This window comes from Protomyctophum parallelum (genome assembly GCF_964188405.1).
Source record: "Protomyctophum parallelum genome assembly, chromosome: 23".
In the NCBI taxonomy this organism is placed as follows: domain Eukaryota; kingdom Metazoa; phylum Chordata; class Actinopteri; order Myctophiformes; family Myctophidae; genus Protomyctophum; species Protomyctophum parallelum.
Window position 1 is genome coordinate 31678468 of NC_139715.1, and position 7740 is coordinate 31686207.

The 7740-nt window shown below is 42.2% G+C and overlaps 1 protein-coding gene across 2 annotated transcripts in view; it reads right to left on the reverse strand.

Moving 5' to 3' along the window:
• Positions 1–7246: 7246 nt before the first annotated feature.
• The window catches only part of LOC310854341 (glutaminase kidney isoform, mitochondrial-like), a 32273-nt gene continuing 31779 nt past the window's right edge, over positions 7247–7740 (reverse strand). For both annotated transcript variants that reach the window (XM_083758939.1, XM_083758940.1), the window contains one exon: positions 7247–7740. This exon is cut by the window's right edge and continues 549 nt beyond it. The gene's annotated coding sequence lies outside the window, so the exon portion shown is untranslated.

Below are 7740 nucleotides of genomic sequence, written 5' to 3' on the forward strand. Positions count from 1 at the left end.
CAAGCTGCTTCTTTTCACCTGACAGAGGGGAATTTCCCCGGCCGGACGTAGCGCGTGGAAGGAACACGTTATTCCGACCAGTTCCTTTCCCCTCCATCAGGCGCCCCGGCTGGCCAGGGGGAGGTAGTTTTAGAGACCAGGATTACGGCATGTTTTTGTGAGGGTATCTACCCTAGGGGACACGGGGAGAACATGTGAGGGTACCTACCCTAGGGGACACGGGGAGAACATGTGAGGGTACCTACCCTAGGGGACACGGGGAGAACATGTGAGGGTACCTACCCTAGGGGACACGGGGAGAACATGTGAGGGTACCTACCCTAGGGGACACGGGGAGAACATGCAAACTCCACACAGAAAGGCCCTTTCGCCAACCCCCGCCTCGGGTATGGGCACTGATGACGCGGAGGAGGAAACACGCCGCCAGTGCCCACAGCGTCCCCAGCGGGAATCGTACCCAGGACCTTCTAGCTGTGAGGCGACACCAACTGTGCCACCGTGTCCCCGCCTCATGCGCTTTTGAGCAACTTAATGCAAGTGGATGGGAGAACTTGGATGCCATCTCTATTCATATATACGCTAAGGTTATAAACCTTTGTTTTCAACCCAGACGCTGAAGCAGTTCAGTGGCACAGTGGAACCGGTGAAACAGTGACATCTGCTGGTCTTTATTACAAGTTTCTGATGTGCAAATAAAGAGAGCGAGAGAGAGAGAGAGAGAGAGAGAGAGAGAGAGAGAGAGAGAGAGAGAGCGTGTGCATTTTGTTAAATTAATAACTCATACTCATACAACAGTTAAGGATACATGAATAAAAGCGATAAAACCAAATAAACAATTCTGATTAAATTGGAACTGGAGCACGACGAATCAAACTGAAGCTGATAAAAATGCTCTTTGTAGCATTCTCTCTCTCCTGATTGGATGAAATTGGTGTCCCGACCTGAAATCATTTGTTCTGTTTATTTAAGAGGCAGAGAGACTTCCTGTTACTGAACAAACACTCAATGAAAGGTTTCACAATAATATAATATATAATAATATAAATTATTTTAAAACAAATGTTACGAGGATGAGACCAATAAGCACTAAGACTTGTTTACATCAGGGTCCTCCATTCTCAATTCATTTTCAATTAATCTGGTTGTGGATTCACGTAGAGTAATATAGTAAGAGAGTGGCGACTCATATTGTACGGAATGCGGAAGTGCTCATTCTATCTCAATGGGATAGTTCCAGGATAGCCATAGGAGCAATGTGTGGAACTATCGCCCATATAGGGCACCCCGCTTTGTCTCAATGGGATAGTTCCAATGTGTGGAACTATAGCCCATAGGCACCCCGCTTTGTCTCAATGGGATAGTTCCAATGTTTGGAACTATAGCCCATAGGCACCCCGCTTTGTCTCAATGGGATAGTTCCAATGTTTGGAACTATAGCCCATAGGCACCCTGCTTTGTCTCAATGGGATATAGTTCCAATGTGTGGAACTATAGCCCATAGGCACCCTGCTTTGTCTCAATGGGATAGTTCCAATGTTTGGAACTATAGCCCATAGGGCACCCCGCTTTGTCTCAATGGGATAGTTCCAATGTGTGGAACTATAGCCCATAGCACCCCACTTTGTCTCAATGGGATAGTTCCAATGTGTGGAACTATAGCCCATAGGCACCCCGCTTTGTCTCAATGGGATATAGTTCCAATGTGTGGAACTATAGCCCATAGGCACCCGCTTTGTCTCAATGGGATAGTTCCAATGTGTGGAACTATAGCCCATAGCACCCCGCTTTGTCTCAATGGGATAGTTCCAATGTGTGGAACTATAGCCCATAGGCACCCCGCTTTGTCTCAATGGGATATAGTTCCAATGTGTGGAACTATAGCCCATAGGCACCCCGCTTTGTCTCAATGGGATAGTTCCAATGTGTGGAACTATAGCCCATAGCACCCCGCTTTGTCTCAATGGGATAGTTCCAATGTGTGGAACTATAGCCCATAGGCACCCGCTTTGTCTCAATGGGATAGTTCCAATGTTTGGAACTATAGCCCATAGCACCCCGCTTTGTCTCAATGGGATAGTTCCAATGTGTGGAACTATAGCCCATAGGCACCCCGCTTTGTCTCAATGGGATAGTTCCAATATGTGGAACTATAGCCCATAGGCACCCCGCTTTGTCTCAATGGGATATAGTTCCAATGTGTGGAACTATAGCCCATAGGCACCCTGCTTTGTCTCAATGGGATATGGTTCCAATGTTTGGAACTATAGCCCATAGGCACCCGCTTTGTCTCAATGGGATAGTTCCAATGTGTGGAACTATAGCCCATAATAGGCACCCGCTTTGCGGCGAGATCAAAGCATGTCGCTATACTCTCCTACTCTACACTCTGGATTCACGTAGATCACAGCGGTGTTGATTGTAACGTTTTTTATGATTGTAAATATCAACAACATTTCACAAAATATGCATCCAGTTGATTTGCCATGAACAGAAGATCAACATTTCACAAAATATGCATCCAGTTGATTTGCCATGAACAGAAGATCAACATTTCACACAATATGATCCAGTTGATTTGCCATGAACAGAAGACCAACATTTCACATAATATGATCCAGTTGATTTGCCATGAACAGAAGATCATCATTTCACATAATATGATCCAGTTGATTTGCAATGAACAGAAGATCATCATTTCACATAATATGATCCAGTTGATTTGCAATGAACAGAAGACCAACATTTCAACATTTCACATAATATGATCCAGTTGATTTGCCATGGACAGAAGACCAACATTTCAACATTTCACACAATATGATCCAGTTGATTTGCCATGAACAGAAGACCAACATTTCACACAATACGATCCAGTTGATTTGCAATGAACAGAAGACCAACATTTCACACAATACGATCCAGTTGATTTGCAATGAACAGAAGACCAACATTTCACACAATATGATCCAGTTGATTTGCCATGAACAGAAGACCAACATTTCACACAATATGATCCAGTTGATTTGCAATGAACAGGAGAGACCAACATTTCAACATTTCACATTGATCCACTTGAGTAATGATGAAGGGGAGACACACATTACTGATCAACAGTGTTTTTATGGACAACTTTAAAACATTCAGTCTCTCTCAGCAACTCACACAAATGCACGCACACACACTCGCACACACACACACACACACACACACACACACACACACACACACACACACACACACACACACACACACACACACACACACACACACACACACACACACACACACACACACACACACACACACACACACACACACACACACACACACACACACACAGACATGCACACCAAGTCACGAAGTTCGCACACCAACTATACTTCAAACTAACTAACACGCATTACTAGTTAAATAAGTTAAAACTAGCTCTTCTTCACTACAGTTAACATAAAACTAACTCACTTGCTGCTAAATTAGTAAAAACCTAAACAGATTCAACGAGTTAAATACGTTCAAAAAGTGACTAAACCGCTTCTCAGTATAGTTCAAGTCGAGTTAAAACAAGTCTTGAGCTAAAGCGAAGTTAAGTGAAAACATTTAAAAGCCTCTCTTCACATTATCTTTAACCCATTCTGAACGGGAACCCATTTTGGTGTTATAGCATCATGTCGTGCTTTAGCTATTGAAAAATAGCAGATCTACAAGCTCGTAGCGCGCCACCGAGTGGCGCGCTACGAGCTTGTAGGTCTGCTATTTTTTGAAAAATCGAAGAACGACTGACATTTTTATTAGAATCTGATCTCAGGTCAGAATGGGTTAAAACGTCTTGCTTATATCTGTATGGTGGTACACATCATCACGGTACTGTATTATGCACTCTCATAAACGCCGGGTCAGTTTCTAAACAGCAGGCACTGTGACTCACATCACGGTATGGACTCCTATAAACCGCCGGCACTGTGACTCACATCACGGTATGGACTCCTATAAACCGCCGGCACTGTGACTCACATCACGGTATGGACTCCTATAAACCGCCGGCACTGTGACTCACATCACGGTATGGACTCCTATAAACCGCCGGCACTGTGACTCACATCACGGTATGGACTCCTATAAACCGCCGGCACTGTGACTCACATCACGGTATGGACTCCTATAAACCGCCGGCACTGTGTCACCACATATCACGGTATGGACTCCTATAAACCGCCGGCACTGTGACTCACCACACATCACGGTATGGACTCCTATAAACCGCCGGCACTGTGTCACACATCACGTCATACACTCCTATAAATACAATGTGAACCAATTAACCATCACCGTATACGCTCCTAATGCAAAGTGTGACATCATATTCGTCACAGTATATATATGCACTCCTAAAACTGGCTTCCGATCATCATAAACATTCAATCCGATATACATTGTTTTCCTTTTACAATACATACAGTATATACGTTTTCAAAACGAGCAACCTGATTGGCAAGCGAGGCCATCTAGAGTGGATTGTATTTACGTATTTACGAGGGGGGGGGGGGGGGGGGGGGTCAAAAACCAAAGCCGTGGGGTTGTGCTTTCCTATTGGCTTGCAGTGTTGTTTAATGTTTTTGGCATCAAATTTCTATTTTAGTTTTTAGTCTTTGTCTTTTTAATAGTTTTCATTTAGTTTTAGTCACCATTTTAGTTACCCGGAATGTTTTATTGTTAGTCTAGTTTTAGTCGACTAAATCTACAGGCGACGAACATTTTTCGTCTTAGTTTTAGTCGACGAAAACAACACTGCTGGCTTGAGACCGCTGGCAGTAACGAGTTACACACACTGTAAACATTTACAGTAACATGTTACACACACTGTAAACATGTATGTGCAACGCACACACACACACGCACGCCACACACACACACACACGCACCCCTTTGGTAGACACAGACATAAATAAATATTTGTAAAAAAACTAAATATTAAGTGGAACAATCAGCAGTTTTTGAGGATTTGACTTCAAACAGATCAAACAGAATCCACACATCAAACAACAACTAAATAAATAGAAACACAATTAAGATTGTACACAAAATGCAAGATTTTTTCAGAGCTTTCTACATCACACACACGACTATGACACTATTATGACTTATACATGTACATGTACGGCTTCAAAAGACCAACCAAACTTGACAAAGCTAAAACTATTATATTTCCACCCAGATGTCTTTTTAAGCAAATATCTGTGATTCTTAAACTTTTTGATTTCAAGGAGCCATTTCATTTGGTTCCATGTTGTACGTAGAGTAAGGGTCCATTTGGTTCCATTTGTACACTCTCAGAGTTACAGACCAGTATGGGTTCATTTGTACAGACCTGTAAAGGGCTCATAATAACATTCATTCTACAAAGCTCACGGTGCATGGAATGTGACATTCTGCATAGTGAGTACTTTCAACTCTTGGTAGTACATTTTGATGCCAATACTTTTGTACTTTTACTTTACTTTACTGTACTAAGTACATTTTGAAATTCCGGACTTTTACATGTAACGGAGTAGTTCTACATTCCAGTATTGAGACTTTTGCTTAAAGATGGAGTGCTGTGATCTTTGTATTTTTTCCAGTTGTTCATGTGTTTATGAGGTGACAGTACTTCATTAGAGCCATTGGTGTGGTTGTTATGGCCACATATGGCCGAAGAGAAGACCAAACTACAAGCTAGCATGGACCACATGGCAGAAGAGAAGACCAAACTACAAGCTAGCATGGACCACATGGCCGAAGAGAAGACCAAACTACAAGCTAGCATGGACCACATATTGCTGAAGAGAAGACCAAACTACAAGCTAGCATGGACCACATTGCCGAAGAGAAGACCAAACTACAAGCTAGCATGGACCACATGGCCGAAGAGAAGACCAAACTACAAGCTAGCATGGACCACATATTGCTGAAGAGAAGACCAAACTACAAGCTAGCATGGACCACATGTGGCTGAAGAGAAGAACAAACTACAAGCTAGCATGGACCACATAGCTGAAGAGAAGACCAAACTACAAGCTAGCATGGACCACATGGCCGAAGAGAAGACCAAACTACAAGCTAGCATGGACCACATATGGCCGAAGAGAAGACCAAACTACAAGCTAGCATGGACCACATATGGCTGAAGAGAAGAACAAACTACAAGCTAGCATGGACCACATGACTTGAAAAAAAAAACGGTGATATAGTGACATCACAGTTGTGGCGTCAGGCTTCAGTTCAGGTGGATCACCACCCATCAGGCAAATCAGGCATACTTAAAGGGACTTTTTGCAAAAAAATATATGTTAATGACGTTTAGAAGCTTTAGATCCCTTTCCTGGGGGTATTTGTGTGTGTAATATGTGGTTTTAGATATTTTAGATTGTAGAAGTGAGCCTGTTGTCTCTGATGTCATGGACACTGGTCTCACTACCTTCCTGGACTACAATTCCCATAATTATTTGGTGCACTGCTCCTCCTTGCGGATAGGGGGAGAGCTGTCTTACTGAGACAACATGTAGTCCAGGAAGGAAGTGAGCCCAGTGTCCATGACATCAGAGACAACAGGCTCACTGCTACAATCTAAAATATCTAAAACCACATATTACACACATAAAGACCCCCGGGAATGTGTTCTAAAGCTTCTAAACGTCATTAACATATATTTTTTTGCAAAAAGGGTGAAGTGTCCCTTTAATGAACTGGTGGGCGTGTCCACATAAAAACGACATTTTAAATAAATACTGTAGGCTACACTTTTTTTTAGGTTCTTCCTCCTTATACTGTATAATAATTAATAATACTTGATGATGATGTTTTATAGGGTAGAAATAAATCACAGCACTCCATCTTTAACCCATTCAGGACGCGTCGGGAACCACTTTTGGCGTTTGAAGCATTATGCAAATGTATTACTTTAGCTATTGATATATAGCAGATCTACAAGCTCATAGCGCGGCACCTGAGTGCCACGCTACAAGCTTGTACAGATCTGCTATTTTTGAAAATGTGTGAAAATGTGGCGCAAATAATATTCTTTCAGAGTGAACGTTTTTAACCCATTCTGACCGGGCACCCATTTTGGTGTCAGCATCATGTTATGCTTTATAGCTATTTAAAAATAGCAGATCTACAAGCTCATATCGCGCCACCGAGTGGCGCGATACGAGCTTGTAGGTCTGCTATTTTTGAAAAATCGAAGAACGACTGACATTTTTAGAATCTGATCTCAGGTCACAATGGGTTAATCAGACCAGTGTGTGTCCAGTGGAAACCACGTATGAATCTGATCTCAGGTCAGAACATATTGTCAGATGTGGGTCCACGGCAAAGTACAAATAATTCTGGGGGTCCTTGACATAGAAACCTACGTTTTTCAGGAAACTTTTAGGATTTAGAAGACTCTTTTTTTTTTTTTTTTTTTTTACAATCGGAAAGTAAAACAATCGAGCTTCCTCCCCGCTATACAGCAATGATATTTTATGAATGAAAACATTTGGATGGAAATATAATCGACACGGTTACTGTGGGCGAATAACGAACACATTGTTTGTGTTTTAAATAGATCCATTACAATCGAATACAAAAACCAGCAGTAAACCAATCACATTACTAATCAGTTACACACCTGTGACATATTATGGCTCTGAGCGAATGTGACGCAAGAAAGAAAACTAATAATCTACAATCATATTAACATTAAAAAAAGAGCTGCATAGGACT